This window comes from Balaenoptera physalus (genome assembly GCF_965194825.1).
Source record: "Balaenoptera physalus genome assembly, chromosome: 12".
Taxonomy (NCBI): Eukaryota; Metazoa; Chordata; class Mammalia; order Artiodactyla; family Balaenopteridae; genus Balaenoptera; species Balaenoptera physalus.
The window spans coordinates 63,856,923-63,878,392 of NC_138897.1; the positions used below are offsets into that span (position 1 = coordinate 63,856,923).

General features: G+C 48.7%; 1 protein-coding gene and 1 long non-coding RNA gene across 3 annotated transcripts in view; one reads left to right on the forward strand and one right to left on the reverse strand.

Moving 5' to 3' along the window:
• LOC309640274 overlaps positions 1–11,317 on the forward strand; it is an 82,886-nt gene extending 71,569 nt beyond the window's left edge. Inside the window, exons 2-3 of the long non-coding RNA XR_014252152.1 lie at positions 5,940–6,080; positions 6,663–11,317. This is a non-coding gene — a long non-coding RNA (uncharacterized lncRNA). The remainder of the gene's footprint in view (positions 1–5,939; positions 6,081–6,662) is intronic.
• The window catches only part of L3MBTL4 (L3MBTL histone methyl-lysine binding protein 4), a 318,381-nt gene that overhangs the window by 15,228 nt on the left and 281,683 nt on the right, over positions 1–21,470 (reverse strand). The gene's annotated exons all lie outside the window — the stretch shown is intronic.

The following is a 21,470-nucleotide window of genomic DNA, read 5'->3' on the forward strand; positions in this document are numbered from 1 at the left end:
GGGCCACCGTTAAGTAAAGTAAGGGTCACTTGAACACAAGCACTTCAATAACACGATAGTAGATCCATAACTGAGATGGATACTAAGTGGCCAAAGGGTGGGACAAAGGGATGATTCTCGTCCCCAGTGGGAGCAGGATGGTGGGCGATTTCAACACCCTACTCAGAAGAGCACCCAATTAAAAACGTATGAATTGTTTCTTTCTGGAATTTTCCATTTAATATTTTTGGACCACAGTCGACCACAGGTAACTGAAACCATGGATAGCAAAAACGCGGTTGAGGAGGGACCACTGTACCGTTACAAGATACAGAGATACTCTAAGTTGCGACAATAGTGAAGGTGGGGACTTACATTTCCAAAGCCATTGTGGCTGGATGTGCCTAAAACCTATGGAAGTTGAAATTCAGACTGAAACTCAGGATCCTCAGGGCCACATTCAGATCTCACACCCAAGTGGCCCTGGAATGACACTGCAGGGGTCACCAAAGTCATCTGTGGAGTCCTGGTGCGCATGGATCCCCTGGCCGAGGCCGACGGAGGGCGGGCGTCTGTCTCCCAGGCAAACCGGTGCCCACGTGTGGCAACAGATCATACTGCGAACACACGCTCAGCCTGCCAGCTTTGAAATTATGTGGCTCTTGACAGACTTTAGAATGTGGGGTGATCTGCATTATTTTAAATTCTGTGCATAAAATTAGACTTTTGAAAATATCCACTGAGAATTTTGCATACTTTTTTTTTTTTTTTATCGAATATGAACACACCGATTTTAGCTTTTTACCAAGCCCAGCATGGCTCACGTCACTACCTCGTTGTAAATAAAGCTCGTGAGCCTGTGATGAAGGTATTACTGTATTCTCATAAAATCAAAAGGATCAGATTATTCTATCCTGGGGCACTCTGAATAAACAGAGCCTTCTAGATTAGGAAAGGATGCCCACCAAGAAGAGAGGGCAGAAAGGTTCTCCTAACTGGGTAACATACATACATCTCACCCACCAGGCCCAGCTTCCAGCTCTGTGTGCAGCGGGATTCTTTCTGGGTGTTTCCCAGTTGCGTTTCCTCACTGCAGCAGTGCCTCCTACCCAGCTCCCCTAAGAGTCAGCCAAGAAAATTCAGCCTGCAAAAGCAGCCCAACCACTGGAGGTCTTAGCAGTTTACTTAATCAAAATGCCTTTTGCATCAGAAAATGAAATGTATGTGTAATCCTGGCTTTGCCTCTAACACTAATGTGTGAGTGACAATAAACAAGGATATGCCTACACATAAGATAGATGTATTTCCCCTTCCAAAAAACAGCATGGAATGCTTGTCACCTCGGTGGTTTGCCATTTGTAGAATAGTTTGGTTGGAAGGATCTTTGTGCTATTTTTCTCACCCTGGGTATTTCTTTTGGGTTTTATGCCTTAAAAAATATAATGAAGTGTTTAATGGCTTCAGTCAAGGTGCTCTGAGATCTGGAGCACTCTCAAATGCCCACGGCCAGCGTGTTCAACTCTGTGTCCAGCTGCAGGATCTAGGGAGGCCCCGACTAGAGCATCAAGACTTGGCCGGGGGTCTGAGTCCATCCAGCAGCCCTCGGAAAGGAGTGAATAAATAGTTCCATCTCCCAAAGCGCTACGTCATTACCTTTCTTGCAGATGCAGTAACTCGCTTGGAATCCAGCTGACTCCTTGATGACACAGGTCTCTGTGGTGAGTGCTATTATCTGCCCTTGAACGGAAGACCCCAGCCCATGCAGGCCGTCTCCTGCAAGTCCATGCACAGCCGGATGGGCCAGCTCTGGATGACATGTGACTCAGGGGTGGCTTTCAGGGTGAAAGGACCCAACAGACCCATGGCCTGGTGTACAGCACAGGGCGCTTCCAGATTCCAGACCTAAAAAAGTCTTCAGAGACTAAAGAATTCTAATTCATCTGAAAATAACATGAAAGAGGGTCCCTGAGTTGTTCTCTAACCCTCTCTTCGTCCTTCCATCCTTCCGACTTCTGCTCTACCCGCCCGAGGAGAAAAATCCTTTATGGAAACGCTCTTTAAAAACACGGCTGTTTCTTCACAAAGGCTCACACGACGAAACTGAAGCAAGTGAGTCAAAAATGGTAACCAGAGGCTGCATGGCTGGGCCTTGAGTTATTTTTAATCCCACTAAAAACAGGGGCTATTTCACAAGTACCCTCTTCAATGAAAGGGGCAGGAATTCCACCGTGCTCTCCATTCCAAAGAGGAGGGAGTAAAAAATAAAATGGCGATGGGTCCCAACATCCAATTCCATGCTGCCTCTCGCCTGCTGTATAGTCTGGGACAGCCGCTGGCTTTCATCAGTTCACCCGGCACCGACTGAGCATCTGCTCCCTTTGCGGTGGGCGCTCTACTGCCGTGGTGACTTCCGCCGCAGAAGCAGGGAGAGTCAGGCCCTGCACTTGGCAATGCCTCTTCTCCCCACGATCACCGATTTTCAAGGTCTTTGTAGTTAACATGCTTGGAGCCTTCATTCCTGGGCTGCATCATCTTCTCTTGATTTTGATGGCACTGGACTCAGACCCTCCTCTTTTCCATTTGTTCCCCGAAACAAAAGTGAGAAACAGAACAAGAGGAGCCCAACACGATCAGCGAGACAACTTTCTGTGCCTTCGTGGGAACAGCTCCTGAATCACAGGTGGGACGAAGTGCCCTGGATGGTCTACACCTGCACACTGTCCTGCCCCCGCGGGCCACCTGAGCGGTGGATGGTGCACACCGAGAGGTGCTGGCGGTGTGAACTCTGTCCTGGATTTTGATGACTTAGTACAAAAAGAAAGACTGTAAAATACCTCCTTAATAGTTTCTCACATCTTGACTCACATGTTGAAACGATATTTTGGATATATTCGGTTAAATTGTCATTACAATTTTCCAAGCGGTCACGGACAGGCCTGGGCTCCTCGGAAGCCCCACCTTTTGGGCTTTACCACCGGGGACCTGTGCTCAGAATCCACTGACCTTCCTCTTCGGCCAGGCCCCCTCGTTCAGGGAGAAGCAGGGCCCAGCTCTCGTCCACCCACCGCAGGCCGCCCTCCCCCGGGTGCCCCTCTCAGCCACCCTTACAGGCAGCATCCGGCTCACACCCTGCCTTTGGCCCCCCTGTCACCCAGGGGCTCCCGCGGTCCCCCCTCAGCACCACCCAGCTGTGTCCATCCTGTGCTAGACACGGCGTCTCCAGTTCTCCCCCAGCTCGTCTGTCCCTCCTCCCTGAACCCATCCCGGGATCTTAAGCCCCCTCCTCCCTCCTTCGGGGGCCGCCTCAGAAGCACCTCCTCAGGGTTCTTCTCCCTCCCGCCCGCACCTGCCGGCCCAGCCTCCATCCACACAGGTGCCTTCTGAGGTGTGTGCTGCCAGACACAGCCAGATCCCGACAGAGCAGGTCACTGAACAAGCAAGGAACACTTCGCAGAGCAGGGCCCAGCCCTCCCCGCGGGAAGGGATCTAGTGCTCCTGCTTCTGGACCTGAGGGAGGGGTTTTAGCTCCTTCTTCCGGTTCTCTGTAGCAAACACTCTTTTAAGGGGTCTTGAATCCCAGGAGTCAGTCTATCGGTTCCCAGTCCCAGAGGCTCAGGGCTCCCTGGCACGAGGCCCTCAGGCCTCTCCCCTGTGCACGGCCCTCTCCCAGCCCGTGGTGGGGTGAGCCCTGCCTCCTCGGGGTGCCTCCCACAGGATCCCCACCTTGCTGCCCTCCATGGAAATTGTCTGTTTGCTCTGCAGCTCCATGAGTGGAACATCGGTTCAAGGGCAGTCATCTCCAATGCAGCCTCACATCCCCATGGGGTGACGCAGACCTGACACATGGTACCCAGCAGCACAGGTGCTTCCCACCTGATAGGGCTGTTGGACCATCTAAGGAATTTTACTGCAGAGCCAAGTAATGCAGTGGCAAATGCTAACTTAAGTCTGTGCCAGTAAACGATGAGTTTCCATCCTGTGGTCTTTCATTTGCCAAGTACACTCATTACTGAAAAGGCTGGGAATTGTTTGTGACTTGGACTCTTACTCCTTAATTTGGTACGCGAGAAGCAGATATTCCCCTGGTTTCATTTTAACAAAAATGCAGCAAAATCCATGTTAACTTTTGATATGTTAGTCATACAACAAAAGACTTCAGGGCAGCATGTTTTTTGATGGCTGAAGGGTGACCTTTTAGTTTAGTATCTGCTTCACACAGCTTGAGACATCATTAATTAAGTTCTTTTGATTGAATACTACATCCCAATCACCCAGTATGTCTTTTCCTTTTTTTTTTTTTTTTGAATCCTCTGCAAGACTGTTTTCCTTCACTTGCAAAGGTGAGACCATAACTGAATGAACACTAGCATCAACTTGACCGAGAACTGGAGTTGCTCCTCTCAAAGCCGGCCTCCCCTTCCTGGGACCTCCCTGCCTCTTCCGCGGGTAGTTACCGAAGGACGAGCCCTGTTGGGTTGGATTTACAAACGGGAAGCCCCTGCCATCTTTACATACGTAAAGAAAACACTATTGTGCGTGAAGAAACTTTAACTCCAGCAGTGGATGGGAGCACATCCTTGAGGCAAATGGATTTGGAAGCGAAGCCCCCCGAGCTGAGGGCAGCGTGTGGTCCCTGCTCCTAGGCTGGCAGCACAGCGCGACCGGGGCCAAAGCCCAGGCCGGTCTGCCAGCCGTGCTCTTATCACGTGGAGGCTGGGAGGGCAGTGAACTTATACAAGCACAAACCTTAAAACATTACACGGCCAGCCGACCTCTGGGGGGCAGACGCCAGGTGCTATTTCTCTAGCTCACCAGCACGGCACCTGGTCCATAGAAGGTGCTCCGTAGGTGTTTGTTGACAAGTGACAAGGCAGGTACAGGTCGTGGGAAGGGGCAGAAGAACAGACCCTCCTGCCTGATGGGAAGCTGAAGCGCTCACCATGGACGTGCCACGAGTGACACTCTGCCGGACCTGCCTCCTTGTTCCCTGTCCTGCCCTCTTCCCAGCTGCTGGTCGCACTGTCACAGCAAAGGGTCTGTGGGTCCTCAACCTGATCAGAGAATCCCCAGGTCAGATCCGGAGGGAGGACTCCTCGGTTTCCTAGGCTCGCGGTGACGCCCCACGTGCCCGGGGCACAGCTCCGTGCCTGCCGGCCAGGAGCGCTCAGTCAGAATGACCAACGGCACACACGGGATGCAGCCGGGGCTCCAGGACCATGGGCTCCAGGACCATGGGCTCCAGACTTGGGGCGAGCTGGGAACCAAGGGGACAAGCTTTTACTCTTTTTTTTAAAAATAAATTTATTTATTTTTGGCTATGTTGGGTCTTCGTTGCTGCGCGCGGGCTTTCTCTAGTTGCAGCGAGCGGGGGCTACTCTTCGTTGTGGTGCATGGGCTTCTCATCACGGTGGTTTCTCTCGTTGCGGAGCACGGGCTCTAGGTGCCTGGGCTTCAGTAGTTGTGGCACGCAGGCTCAGTAGTTGTCGCTCGTGGGCTCTAGAGCGCAGGCTCAGTAGTTGTGGTGCATGGGCTTAGTTGCTCCATGGCATGTGGGATCTTCCCGGACCAGGGCTCGAACCTGCGTCCCCTGCATTGGCAGGTGGATTCTTAACCACTGCGCCACCAGGGAAGCCCAACAAGCTTTTACTCTTGATTTTATTTACCCCACGTGACTTCATGGGGGCGGTGCGATGAGCCCTCTTTTACAGATAATGCAACGGTCTCAGACCCAATCAATAACTTGGCAAAAGTGATTCCGACGCAGGGCTGGGATGCCGACCGCGGAGCCCTCCACCCTGGTGGGGTTCTTTTCCTCCTGTCCTTCAGAAGCGGGTTCTTTCTGTCACTGCATTTACATTTCTGTCCGAAGGCAGAGGCAGAAGTGACACTTGGGGGTCATTCTCAGGAAGACAGGGTTGCTTCTTAATAAGGAAAACTGACTAAGACCCATCTGTCTCCAGACAGATCTCTGGAATAAGCATGGTCGGATGTATCTCAAAATGAACAAGCTTACAGGGAGTCGACCCAGGACCCAAGTGGACCTCATCAGAGATCCTCTGGGAGCTTTGGAAGGACGGGGATGGTGCTCAGCCTGCCAGGAGGTGAGAGGAGGCTGCCGTCCTGGGAGAGCAAGCCGAGGGCCCGCCCGCCGCCTGGGCACGCACACGGCTGCCCGTCCTTCTCGGCTCCGGCAGGAGAGCTGCTCCTTCCTTGGCAAGATGCTCAGCACAGATGCTTGCACCAGGCTGTGCCAAGGGCCCCCCTTGTGGAGGTGCAGACGTGTCACAGAGAGAATCAGAAACAGAAGTCTGCATCCTAAGGCCCGAGTGACTAATCTGCATGTCCCGGGGCCGGCGTGCTGTCACAAGGCTCTGTGCTCCCATTGGAGAGTGGTCCCGGGGGGGCTGTTCCAGCCCAGGGCAGCCCTGGAGGGTCTGCTCTGGGAGAGGGAGGACCTGGCGGAAGCTGGGCCGCCCCCGCGAATTAAAACTGCGCCCCCTCTTAGGTGCTGATGACATATTTTACTTGTGATCCTTGTTTTGTTGAAAACACGTAAATACACTAGTATTTCACATCTCACTTTCCACATTTGACTTTTGGGCAAATCCAATGAGGAAGCAGCTTATGGGATATTTTCTCTTTTTAGGAGTTGTACGTATTTCCAATGTTTTCTTTGTTTTCAGGGAAACAAGCCAAAGGGATGCACCTGGGAGAGGCTGCGGCTGGGGGCTGGGGCTTGATTCTCATCCCTGCTCCCCCCCTTCCCCCCGCCGGGGTCTGCACCCGCGCCAGACTTCCCCAGGGCTTCGTGTTCTGAGGGACCCCTCCTGCCTGTCCCCCTGCACACACGGACCCAAAGGGCTTCTCAGCCCCATGGAGTCCTCTGGGCTCCTTGGCCTGGTCTCACCTGCTGATAACAGGGAGCACAGAGGGCTGAAGACTGGAAGAAGTGAGGGCAAAACAAAGCAATGTTAAGGCTAGCCCTCCTTGTTGCAAGAAGAAATGAATAATGCTGGTATTCTATAGGCTTCAGTCTTTTCTTTTAAAATTATTAGAATTATAAGAAGAAATGTTATACCAATACTTAAGAAAAGCTACTTTCTCTGGAGCTTGATAAAACGTGCAGTCTCTCCATAGTCTTCTTCACGTGATTCAAGTCTTGTTGGAAACTCGGTTCTAAGCCATTCAAAGGCTATTCTTTTCAGTCTTCTATCTTCTCTCCCTAAATATCCCTTGAATCCCTCAATGTCAATATGCACAGATGACATATACGACCTCTTTTCCAATTTATTAGCATTCAAGAAAATGGAAAGCTTTTACTATTCTCAGGTTGTGTGTGTGTGTGTGTGTGTGTGTGTGTGTGTGTGTACGTGTGTGTGTTTTAGGAAAACGGGAAGGGAAAAAAACCCTCCAACCATGGAAGCGGCAGGAACAAGCACCTGGCAAATACAAGGCAGAGAGATAATGAAGGAATCTGATCGGCCACTACGCTCTGCATTTCAACCTTCTTCTGCAAAGCGGGAGCCCTGCCAATGGAGACCTCCACCCCACACCGGAGCAGACCTGTCCGAGCTGCCCCCCTCCCCTAACAGCTGCCACCCTGCCCTCACGTGTGTGTCCCACATGCCTGAACAGCTGGCCTTGAGCCATCTCTTCTCCTCATTTTGTCCTGTGTGCTGAGCTGATTTTCCAACTCCCCCGAGCTGCAGGCACAGTCAGAGGCTGTTTTTGATAACTCAGCACAGGAGGCAAGAACGTTCATTGGTCTGAACAGGGCCTCTGCCGCCTGAAATGCACATCCTTCCACTAGAATTCCCTGTGGAAGCCTGGAACCAGAACAACCCACAGAACCAGTCAGGAACTGGGCTGCACGGAGTGTGCAGGGGCCCGAACACGCCGGGCACACAGCCCATCACGTGCTTTGAGAAAATACCGATTGAAAACTATGCTCTCTGCTGTTGGAAAACCTAGCCAGGATGAATTAAAGCTCAGAAAAGTACGTTTGTGATCCTACTGCATTTACAGTATACATTTGACTTAGATGCTCATTTTACACATTCCTAATATCTTGCAGAAATGACAGTCTATCTATAAATTCCAGTTTTAAAAAGTGCGAAAGATTGGATCAACTCTCTGACATCTATCACGTGCCTGTGTAGAGAGGTCGGAATGTGCTGGGATAAGAGGTAGTATGATTTTTCCTGGAACGACTTAATTGACTATTGTTTTCCATTTATGTGATTATATCAAAAGATACACAATTTGGAAATTATATATTTTACGCGTATCAGTAAAAGTACCTACTAGGCAAGTATCTCCAGGAAACTTCTAAGTAACTATTCCAACCCTATCATATCAGACATTCCAGCAACAACCAAGGGGCACCTGAGGACGTGGACTGAGCTGCGTCACCTCGGCAGGTAGATGGCAGTTTCCTCGGGTCGCTTACCTCAGCGCACGGACAGACATAAGAAACACTGACGGGTCTCTGTTAGGGGAACCCTGACTTGCTCATATGAGAGGCAGACAGTCTCTTGTAAATGGAGCCTCAGCTCCCACATGAAGGGGACTTTGTGACGACAGGGTAAGCCCCCTTCTCAAGTAAATGACACCGCTTTTCAGCTCTGCAGGAATAACTGCCTTTGGGATCAGTGATCTTGTCAGAAAGGCTACCTTCCACTGAAGACCCTGTGGAAGTCACGAGAATGAGATTATGTCTGAAGGACTGAAAGTGATGGATGGTTCGGTCACAGGATTACCCATCACTGGTAATGAGTTATGGGAGTAAGGTGGTTACCAACCAAATCCTTCTCTTAATTATCCACTATAAAAGGCAAGATGGGGCTTCCCTGGTGGTGCAGTGGTTGAGAGTCTGCCTGCCGATGTAGGGGACACGGGTTCGAGCCCTGGTCTGGGAAGATCCCACATGCTGCGGAGCAACTGCGCCCGTGAGCCACAACTACTGAGCCTGCGCATCTGGAGCCTGTGCTCCGCAACAAGAGAGGCCGCGATAGTAAGACGCCCGCGCACCGCGATGAAGAGTGGCCCCTGCTTGCCGCAACTGGAGAAAGCCCTTGCACAGAAACGAAGACCCAACACAGCCATAAATAAATAAATAAATAAAATTAAAAAAAAAAAAAAAGGCAAGATGCCAAGATCTGTGTGTTCATGTGGGTGGGTGCGGATTTAAAGGCACAGCAGCGTTAGGGATGGAGAGAGCCGGTGCGTGGAGAAGACCCGCGCAGGTGAGCTGTCAGCACGCTCTCAAAGCCCTGCTCTTGTGACGCGTAACATTTAGAAACATCCTGCAGCGCTTCTAATAAACCATCTGCAAGAGAAAACACGGGGAACAAGATGGAATGCTGACAGAGGACAAATGGCAGTGATGGAAAATGTGCCTGAAATAAATGAAAAACAGCACGTTTCTGAGGCCGGACGACCCCTCCTGCTTCCCACGTCACCTGTGCGCGTTCAGAGAAGGAGCGCTCCCTCCTGGTCCAGGTCTCCTTATGGCCAGTGTCCCCACCCCAGACACTCCTCTACCACGTGGTCAGGCTGCGCTGTGGCAAAGTCCACTCTAACCTGGGCAGCAAGATCTGTTAAACTCTGTTCAAGGCCATGTACCTCTACTAGGACACACCCGTGTCACACTCTGGGGGATGTAGGGATAAATCACTGAGGCAACAAGTCTGCGGGATGAAAGTACCGCTGAACCCCACCACTGAGCTCCACCTTATTCTAGAACGACGCCCACCTCAGATCCGTTGCTGCCACTTTAATAAACCACCCCAAATCGCTGCTCGTCAGCCATTCTCATGGCCTCCTCTTTTCAGAGGTTCCCACCGAGTCATTCAAAGTGGAAGGTGATGACGGTTGAATGCAAGTCCAAAGCAAATGTTAAACACACTGCACCACGTAACCGTAACAACACCAGACGTTCCCCACATAGCTGACTATTTGGGGAAAATGCCATTCTATTTCAGACTCTGAACAGGAAGGGGAGAATTCCAGGGGACCGTTCCCCACTCCTCATCTCTGCATGTTATTCTTTCAAAGGTTGGCTATTGTTGCTTATGCTTCCGTTTGTTTCTTGGTGAGAAAATTAATTAATAAGCTAAAATAATTTGCACTGAGTGAATCTGAACCTTGTTGCTAAATTATTTTTGGACTTTGGTTTTCCTGAATCATGGGTAATGATCTAAGTGTCGTTAGGAGAATTTTTTCTCAGAAGAAAAAATTTTACAGGTGTAGATTAGTGGCCCAAATCATATTGGTAAATTCTAGGTAGGGAAAAGGAAAACTGCTGGTTGGGCCTCAAATTATGCTGCCTTAATGACTCGGAAAAGATAATTCGCAACTTTTCCTTTCTGGGAGCTCCAGATTAACAGTGCTGCAGGGAGGAGAAACAATTTGACAAAAGCTTTTACCTGCCGGCTGAAACTAAGCAGCCTATTCATAAACTGCTCTGAAGTTTAAGTAAAAAGCTCTTACCTACTCAAAGGTCGAATGAGAGAGCTGGGCGGACGGGTGGAAGACACAAAGGAGAAACACAAGCTGGGAAGGAAAAACATAATGGACTGAACCAAAGGCAATAACCTGACAGGCGATACGGGGGTCAGTGGGGACCAGAAGACGAATCCAGTTACGGCCGACCTGTGACAGCCCTGGAGGGGAGACAACATCGTGGCTAAAGAACGTCCTATCAAATACTGGGTGAAATGCTCAGCTCGTCCTGCTCCCACTCGCTAAAATCCAGTCCTCTTCCCCTTTGCCTCCCCAAGCTGACCCCACCCCACAAGGCCCAGCTCTCATGCAGCACTAAGTGCCAGGCACCGTTTTAAGCCACAAAGAGGAAATGGAGTTTGCCTAAGAACCTGCTAGAAAGCGAACTCGCAGCTGGGCTGTCTGGCCTCCTGGCCTCCCTTGACCTCGACATTACTCTGCCTTATGAAGGAACTGATGGGTATTTAAGTTATGGAGGAATATTATCAACACATAGGCAAAGACCGGTCTGGAGATGAAGGTTTAGTAAGAATCCATGTGGAGGAATTATTTACCTGCCTGGGATGTAGGAGTTAGGCCTTGAGGTGTGACATCTACGGGGTCAAGTTTAGAGCACAGGAGAACAGGGTAGAGGACACAGCATAGAGTGGATTTGGAGTAAGGGGTTTGCGGGCGGCGGGAGGGGCGCGGCGCATTACGTACGCACCCCGGGAGACAGGCTAACTCAAGGGACGGATTTTGTGGTCGGGGTCGGGGGATGGATGCCGCGGAGTGTCCGAGTGACTCTGAGTGTGCACACCGTCCGTAGGGCCAGCCGGCAGCCAGGGGTGCCACCATGCCGTCTTGGCTTAGGTCTAGCAAGTAAGAGTGACCTGGTCAGAGAGAGCAGCCAATTCACAGAAGCGGTGTTGGTGGCACAGCTGGGGCCCCAGAGAACAAAGTAAGAGTCTGAAGGAGATGCAGCCTTTGATCTGCTCCACTCCGACTATGGACCAGTAAAGGCACGTGAACGCGAACACCTTTCACCGGAGATCCCTCCCCGGTCAGAAGTGCAGCTCCTGTGCCTTGGTGGCTGAGCTCCACACAGCCTTGGGAGGTGCCGGGGGTCCAGATCTGTCCCCAGTCCCAGGGCCAGCAAAGCACACAGGGGGGATCAAAGCTGGCCCCTGACTCTCACCCACCTCACCGCTCTTCCCATCAGCCTCACGTTGTTTTCTCATCTCTACGAGGTTGATGTGTCTGTGTTCGCCTGCAGCATCACAGATGAGGTGACCCTTACTAAACATTCCCTGGGAGCCTCTCATGGGAGTTTGCATCTCCCCTCTTCATCTCTGGTGGATGTAAGGTTTTTCTTTTCTTTTTTTCCTTTTCTAAATTTTACAGTGTGCCCTTAAGGAAAGATTTCAAAATAGGCACTGTTAAATTCTGCTAAGAGCAAAACGAACAGTTCTGAGCCAAAGAGTGCCTGTCTTCCGTCGGGATCTGCCTGAGGTTGTGACCCGGCTGCTGTGACGCGGGGACAGAGCCGTGGAATCGGCAACAGGATGCCCTGTGCACTCGCCATGGGCACCTTGTCTAGATATGTGACTTCCAGAGCCTCAGATTTCTCCACTGGCAAATGGCGTAAGTTAGTAACAACACAGGATTGTTAAGGGAATTACATCGCTTGGATGGGGTAGCACTATGTGAATGATAGGAATGACCATTTCTTTTTGTTTTCGACCCTCCCTTCCAGCCAGAGAGCAAGTGACTCCCAGGTGAAAGAGCAGATGGGCTTCTCCTTTCGTGAGTGGGCAGGGCGGCCCCTCTGTTTCTGGGGCCTTCGCTGAGGCCTGAGTCTGGCTGGCTGTCGGGCTTCAGGTGCCACGCCTTGGGGGCCCTTGTAGGGGACCCGCCTCAGTGGGGTGGGGAAGGGTCTGAGCGGCCCGCACGCTGCTCCCTTCTTTCTGTCTTTCTTGCCGTCTCCGGGGAGAGACGAGGACTCTGCAGAGGGAGCGAAGGATACTCTCAAATGGGCTTCTTTCTCCAAAGCAGAATGAAAGTGAAGCCTTAAGGAATTCACGTGAATCTTAACACCTCTCCCTGCCCTCCGTCAGTCCAGCCCTGGCTGCCGACACCCCCCTCCCAGGAGTGTGGGAATGTCACCGTCGGAAGCACACTGCTGCTTCACTACACGGACGGGCCAGGCAGGAGGGGCTGTATGTCAGCTCCTGCTGTGCGTGTCCAGTGGGGTGTCCGCGCACAGTGGGCAGCACAGACGAGCCAGACCGAGACCCCAGCCTCATCCTGGCATTAGTTCCCCCTCCCCCTCCCTCTTTAACGATGCTCACAGTAAATGACAGTATTTGATATACGTCTCTATATCTCCGCCACGCTGACTGCCTTTCGATAAAAGCTCATAAAACAAATCAGAAATGACCAAAAGTAGGTTAGGGGAAAGGTGAGAAATAGCAACTCTGAAATAATTCTAAACCAGTGTATGATTTTAGCCAAGTGAGCTGATAAACTAGGCCATTCAAATATATTACACCAATATTTTCTCCGGCAAGAGATTGCTTGTTGGATTTGCATTCAGTTTCACTTTAGGACTTAATTCCTGGTTGAAAAAAAAAAAAAAAACCTGGAGGGGAATTTTCCATTAGCTGTATTTTACTTAGACCCAGATCCAAAGCCTGGCCAAGGCGTATTACAATATATAATCAAGCATAATTACATTGAAATATTAAACCACCATCAGCTATTAGAAATAATGAAATTTCTGGCATAAAGTCATCGCATGAATTGCTCTGGCGATTGTCAGACTCCCTCATCAAGAGAATCTGCCTGAAGTTGCAGGGATTTCACTGGCCAGAGTGCTGCAGGCCATCAGCAAATCTGTGGACTGGGGCGGGGTGGGAGAGCTTCCATCAACGCTGCAGCATTAGAGGAAGTTCTCTCTCTAATGACATCCTTGGATGAACACTTCTGTGGCATAAACAGCTGAATTCCAACAGTAATAAACATTATTCTAAAGTAATTAAAGTACTGGTAGAATTTTAGGCTATGTGATAATAGACAATGCAATAAAAGCAATTCTACGATTGTCGGAGGGGCCCTGTATGATGTATTCACAGTGCTTGCTGATATCCTCCAAATTTTTGTTTTTGTAATAGAGAATGTAAATTATATTTAGCTCAAGCCGGCATTTGAATTTAAATCCTAAAAAGAAAAAAAAAATCGAGTTTCTCTAAAGCATTTTAAAGCAATCTTGCTCATAGTACTTATTTGCTTGGCCAACTCTTCGTATAGATAAGAAAAGTAAATGGTAGGCCATTAGACAAAACATCCAATACTCTGGAATTACCAACGTCCAGAGTAATGAGGCTTCAGTGTAAACCCTGTCAATTTATGTGTGTGTATACGTATGTATGTATGCATATATTTTTTTCCTTCACTTTGGCATATTTCACTTTTTTTGGCAAGTTATGTGGATGCACTAGCTTCGTGGGTCTCAAGCCAGATTAGAATCACCTGTGGAGACTTTAAAATCTGGTAATGCCCAAACCAACTAAGTCGGACTTTCTGGGGGTGCCTATGGGGAGTGGGCAGTGGTGCTTTTACAAGTTCCTGTCACCAGGGCCGAGAATCGCTAGCCTAGGGCCATATCTCCACCCTCACCACCTGTCCTGCTCTCTTCTCTCCTCCTGTCTGCACGGAGACCCTGAGGGGAACTATAAAGGGGCACACTCCCCGAGGCAGGGTCAGCTCTGGTGCCTCCAACTCCTGCCTGGGTTCTCAGGCTGCACAGTCCAGGGGGCCGAGCAGGCCTAGCAAAGGGGCTGGCGAGGTGGGGGGCGGGGTGAACTGGTGAGCCCGCCCCCAACTTGCAGGAGGGGACCCCCAGGGCCAGTCTGTTGTGCCATCAGGAAGGTGAGCCCAGGGCTGCCCGATTTTCAAGAGAAGGCAGAAGTCTGGGTTTTCATGTGAAAACCTCTTGGTTTTTAAATGCTTGCAACGAATTAATAAACATTTATGAAAACTCTGTGCTGGCCACACAAGCACCTGCGTGGCCAAGCCTACAAATACCAATTCACAATGTTTGAGCAAGCACAAATACCCCGGCTGCAAGGATAACTGGATAAATATCTGCAGAAGGAAACACGAGCAATGTCTGGAAAGCTGTCATTTTTTGAACAGTAGAGATAAATCTGCATTTGCTTATTTGTAATTTAGTGGTGCTCTCCGGCACCCAAGAGTGTAACTTATATTAACAAGCCCTCAAAAAGACTTTGTTACATGAAGGACAATTTAAACCCATAGGTTTACAACCACTGTAAAGCAAGCATACAAGCAACGCAAGCAACACACCCACCCAACTTGACTGTCTGAGAGCCTCAGGACAGAGCTTCTCACGCTGCCGTGCGATGCGGCTCTTGTGGGCGTCAGGCTAGTGCAGAATGGGTGGCGGGGAGCTGAGATTCTATCGTTACTACAAGCTCTCTGGTGATGCTTGTGTGATGGATCTCAGGACCAGACTTCGAAGCAAAGCCTTAAAAGTCACATAGGGGCTTCCCTGGTGGCGCAGTGGTTGAGAACCTGCCTGCCAATGCAGGGGACATGGGTTCGAGCCCTGGTCCGGGAAGATCCCACATGCCGCGGAGCAACTGGGCCCGTGAGCCACAACTACTGAGCCTGCGCGTCTGGAGCCTGTGCTCCGCAACAAGAGAGGCCGCGACAGTGAGAGGCCCGCGCACCGCGATGAAGAGTGGCCCCCGCTTGCCACAACTGGAGAAAGCCCTCGCACAGAAACGAAGACCCAACACAGCCAGAAAAAAAAAAAAAAAAGTCACGTAGGCTGGTTTTAACCCCAGGACCCTTCCAAACAATAAGACTGATTCTCCCTGAAGGTGGCACCCTGTCTTTTTTCACCGTGCCTGGCACCTATTAGGAGCTCAATAAATACTTGCCAAGCTATGGAGCAAACGAAATTAACATGGAGCATCCCCAGTGCAGGGCAAGCAAAGTGCTGGGCGGACGCCGCTGGAGGTGGTGACAGGACGAGGGGACAGGGCAGCAGAGGGGTCTTGCCATCCAGCTGGGGAAGAGGCACGAGCACAGGGCAGGTGGCAGTGAGGTCGGCTTGCGGTTTCTAACCGGGAGCCGTCAGAGGTACCCCCAGAAGACACAGTGAGTCTCAGGGTGAGGCCTCTGAGAGTCACTTGGAGGGGTTTGGCTTTGTCCCTTTGGTCGTGGGGAGCCAGGAGTGGCTTTTAAGCAGGGAAGTAAGGTGATCAGATGAGGATTTTAAGAAGATCATCATGATAGTGATGTGATGGAGGGCTGCTGGGAGGAGACCCCCAAGGGTTCTTGTTTAGAAACTAAGTTCAGGATGGTGGGAAGGTTACGTGTACTGCTGGCTGCTGGGCCTTCAAATTTCCATTCCCGCTACAGAAAATAAACCTCCTAAGATGGCAATGGCCTTATAACTCTGGTCTCGCTTAAGTGCCTAGGTACAGATGCCTGAGAATCTTTTACCCAAAGGAATCTGTGTCTCTTTGCAAGGAATAAGCCCGAAGAAAACAATAATACAGAAAGAAGGCAATCTCTGGTTGTTATTAATTCACATGGGAGACTTCAGGAAACAGTGAAATCAACTTGTAGAAGAGAATGCACCTGACCGTTAGTAAAACTTGAACAACTTCACCTCCAAACAAATGAAATTTAGTCACAAACCTAGAATGATCTCTTTCCCTACGAAAAAGGGCTGCTGTTGAGAAAGTGAGCATGTCCTAATCCCCACATCCTGTCATTATTAATTCTGCTTATGTGCATGGATAGGAATTTATCACATTTGTTAAATAAATAGGAACTGAAGTAGGGCCATGAACAATACAAGCCAGAGCCCTTTCCTGTAACAGGACAGAGAGCTTGCACAGAAGCCCAGCATTTCAGAGGGAGAAGGAGCTGAACCACCATTTCCCTGCAGTGGAGGCCCTGTAACGTGATCCCCGTGCTTTCCTTGCTGGAATAAAGGACCCCTTCCTGTTTTCCCACAGCAGTGTGTACTTCTCCCACAGCAATTATTTTATTTTGCTCGAAGCGTACTGTTGCGGAAAGAGCAAGCATGGATTTTAGAGTCAGATAGATCTGGGTTCCAATCCCAGCTATTCCGGAGTCAAGCTGTGTGACCTTGGGCACGTTACTTTACCTCTCTGGACCTCACATTTCCTCCTCATAAAGCGTCATCTCATCTGAGATAGACATCAGTTCAACCTAAGAGTAATTACACATGCCAAGCCCTGAAAGTCCCGAAGATACCTTGAGAATCCTTTTCAGTCTTCAGTATGTTTCACTTTTTTTTTGTTCAATGAAGGAAGGTGGGCTGCCCTTCTGTCCCAGGGTCCCAGTGGTCCCTTCACATGATAAGAGCAGCAAAGGGTGGTTGTGGAGATTAAACGAGATACATGTGTAAAATACATGGCACCTAGGATTAAATACATAATATTTTCTTTCTCCCTACTTTACTCATTGATGTCCCTACCTCTCTGACCTCATCTCAGCATCTGTCCACACTGAGTGTGAAGCTGGGAGCAGAGTCAGCAGGTCAGGTGGCCACTGTGACTGAAAGTTCTGGGAAAGGTGGCTCCTGGGCCTTGTGGCCTTGTTCTGTATCCTGAATGCACGTCAGAGGGGTTTGAGGGTGTCTATGATGCATGAGAACGACTCATTGATGGTCCTGTTTCCACATGGCGTTGTTCCCATATAAGCCTCTCACTGGTGGCTTCCAGCTCCCAAAGGAATTCATTCCAAATGGAATGAATGTTCTAGGTAAACGTGGGGACGAGCCCAGCCTGGGGAGATGGGGCAGGTGGCAGGTCTCCAAGAAATAACCAACAAAGGTTAGAACATTTCACTCAGTTTGAAAGAAAATATGCCCACTGTTGAGGGCAGTAAAAGGACAATACAGCCTTTACTTCCAAACTATTTTCCCACATTTTAGTGATGGGCTGTAACCTGGACAAACTCTTTTTAAGCACATTGATGTTTGTGTCTGTTTGTCTTTTGTTTTTCTATTTTCTTAAGATGAGGCATAATCAGCGATTTTAATTTACACCAAATGAACTCAGCCATTTGTAGCTCACCAGAGAAAATAGTTCCACCGAGAGATCCTTCAAACAAAAATTTTACAAAATTATGCATTATAATAATAGTCATGATTTATACAACTTCTGTGGCTAGTTTAATCTGTGTAGTAAAAGTTATGAAAAAGTGGAATTGTGGTTTTAGCTATCATTTCTACAAGGACACAACCTGAATAAAAACTGTTTTTTCCCCAACAGTTTTATTCAGACAGCACAAGAATGGAATTTGCAACAGTTCAAAAAACTTACATATACTTCTAACTGAATAAAGTTTTTATTGGGTAATTTAAAAAATACATGTTTTTGCACTAAGGAGTTCTAGACCCTTAGCTTGTTAGTAAAGTTAAGCGAATGAGTGAATGAATGAATGAACGAGTCAGTGGCTGTAAAGAACCACGGCCCTAAATGAAGTCAGCGGGGTCTCCGAGTGCCCGCGGCAGGGAGAACAGGGATTCGGAATCGTGGGCCCGGCTGCCCTGGTTCATACCGCTTCCTCTCCCAGGAACAAGAGCCCACCATCTCCCCTCACCCCAGTCCCTGGGCCCTTATCACCCTTCCCCTGGGTTCCAGGAGCTGCTGGGAGCCCCCTGTCCCCGAAATCCTCTCCAGGCCACACTGGGCACCTGCCTGACTCCTTCTCCAGCACGAGCTCGGAGATGCGTGGAGGCTGGGCCCGTGCCCACCTCGTTTACTGCTTAGCGCAAGAGATGCGCTCAAAAACGATCTCTGGTGTCTCTCAGACACCTTAGAAAAGATCTTCCTTATTCACATTTAAGAGACAGTTACACGGCGCTTATTATGTCCCTGTTACTCATTGTTCTAAGTTTAAAAAAATTTTCCAAATATCAACCTCTCAAAATTATCAAGCCCATTACAGGGGAGGAATCTGAGGCGGAGTGGGGTTGGGTAAGTCGCCCGAGGGTCCAGGGTTGATTTGCAGGATTTGGAGCCAGCAGTGTGGGCTCAGACTCGGTGATGGCCGCTTGGAGGGAAAGGGGCCTGGGGTTTCTCCTGATGCAGGAGCCAGCTTCCGGTGACAGCATCACCCCCGCGAGGTAAGGGTCTGCCAAGCACGGCCACGCCTGCCAGCTGGGCTCTCCTGAGGGCGAAGTGAGATTCCCTCCTACACTTCCGTCCACTGGCCCCCTTCTGCTCTCTGGAATTGCCTGAAACAGCTCATTTTCTCTTCCGCATAAAAAATCATGGTCTTATTGTCCATATAGATGTCACACCTTTACCTGCCTTTACAAACGGTCCACAATTCAGTTGTTTTCCCCAAATGGAGATAAGGCTCATTTTCATCATTCTGATTTAGTGAGACTTTGTTATTGGTAGAACAGGGTGCATCCAGAAATGTGGTTTTCCAAAAGTATATTTAAGGCTAATTTTCAAAATGGTTGGAAAATCGCTACATTCAGAATGCCAGCCGGAGGAAATGGTTGCCTCCGGAGGGCTACGGGTTTGATGCATGGGTCTGACAGTCACCATCTGTGCTTTCTGCAGGGGCGGCCATGCCACGCAGGGATGTGCAAGGTGAAGATGCAATCGAGGACTTTAAAGTAAAACAGCAGTGGGCTCACCGAACTGATTAAATAAATCCCACTTCCCACCATGGTGTGTGTTCCACCTGCATCCAGCCTTCCCATCACGGAGCACTGCACGTGGAACCTAAAACTTGTTCTTTAAAATATTCAACGCATTACAGATAGGCTGTTTCTGAAAAGTTATTTACACCATGGCCTCTCCTATTTATGAAAATAAAAGGAAAATAGAAACTCAGAGCTCAGCCATTTCTACACAAAGTAGAAATGCAATCATTTGAAGAAGAGATAGCAAGTTAATAGGAAGAGAGGCAGAACACAAACAACAAGTAGAAGGAAAAATAAAACGTAACAGGAATGAAGATGAAACTGGAGGGAGCAGAAAGGGAGAACAGACCTAGTATATAATACAGAGCAAAAGACATGAAAGATAAAAATGAAAAATTCTAGCAAAGTAAATTGAAATAAAAAAAGAATTTTTAAGGAAAGATTAGAGAAGGAGATCCACCAAATACGTAACTAGTGTCTCTGAGAAAAAACAGAACAGCAAAACAAAATAAATACTTGTATATATAATAAAAGATACCCTTTCCTGAACATTTTGAATCTATATGCTTAAACATACTTGAATCTATACACTGAAAGGGCTACCATGGGCCACATCAGGTGAATGAGAATACAATACCAGGATGTATCTTAGTAAAGTTATTGTAGTTTAAAGATAAACACTGATTTGGGCAGCTAGGAAAGCCTCCGCTCTCTCCTCAGATTTCCAAAAACAGAACCCAGGAATGGCAGGGAAGATGGTGAGTAGGAAGTGCCAGGAAGCCATTTCCTCTCTAGACAGCAATTGCACTGGCAGAATGTCTGATGTAACTATTTTGGAATTCTGGAGTCTATCTGAAGGCTTGCAGCTTCCAGGGGAGGCTTGGATGGTAAATCACAGTTAATTTTGGTTAACTCTGGCTCTTAGCGCAGCGGTGGCTACCCATTCCCCACCCTCAGTCCCGTGGCAGGCAGCTGTGCCCACGTTCCCAGACCAGCTTGCATGTGACCTGCAGGAGCCAGGTGGGCAATGAGGACCGTGTCCTCCAAATACCAGGGCTCCGTGTTCTGGCCGCTTCTGACTGTGGAGCTGTGGGCACGGAGGCAGATGCTGTTGCTGCAACCCTCACTGGCTGAAGTGGCTTTCATGGTATTTAAGGAAGGAGTGCCTTTAAGTATTTTCCCCTTCATTCTCCTCTCCCCCTTTTATCCCTTTTGGGAGCCAGGTACTTAAGGATTAGAGCATTCAAAAGCAACTGCATAAAGGGAGAGTTTAGAAAGTCATTACACATACCCAGGGAAAGATGTGGCTCAGAAAAACCCTAGAAAACCTTATGTTTATACCTCAGGTTGATCCCCAGTACAGAAACACTCTACAATTATTAAAAACAAAAACAAAACAGCAAACCCTGGGTGAGGGGGAAAAAATCTGATTAATAGAGACACCATAGTATGAGATTCAAACATCCAGTTTCCCACGAAAAACAACAAGGTATACAAAGAAGTAGGAAAGTATGACCCATTCAAAGAAAAAATATAAACAGACAGAAACTGTCCCTAAGAAACTGTCTAGTAAGTCTGCCATCCTGCTCAGATGGCAGACTTACTAGATAAAGACTCTGAAATAGCCATCTTCAAGATGTTCAAAGAGATTATCAGATGCTTAAAGATGCTTAAACAGCTAAAGGAAGATGTGAACAAAGTCAAGAAAACAATGTATTAACAAAATGAAAATATGAATAAAGAGATAGAAATCATAAAAAACTAAAAAGAAATTCTGGAGCTGAAAAGTATAATAATTGACATGAAAAATTCACTAAAGGAATTCAAAAAACAGATTTAAGCAGGTAAAAGGAAGAGTAAACTTGAAGATAGGAAAATTGAAATTATCAAGTTCTGAGGAATAGAAAGAAAAAAGATTGAAGAAAAGTGAACAAAGTGTAAGGGACCTATGGGACAGCATCAAGTGGACCAACATATGAATTGTGGGGCTCCCAGAAGGAAAAAAAAGAAAGAGGGAGGGGAGAGAGAGAGAGAGAGAGAGAGAGAGAGAGAGAGAAGAATACTTGGATAAATAATGGCTGAAAGCTTCCCAAATTTTAGGAAAGATATGGATCTACAAATTCAAGAAGCTCAATAAACTCCAAGTAGGATAAAGTCTAAAAGAGCCACATTGAGACACATTGTAATCAAACTGTTGAAAGCCAAAGACAAAGCGAGAATCTTAAAAGCAGCAAGAGAAAAGGAACTCATCAGGTACAAGGGATTCTCTGGAAGATTA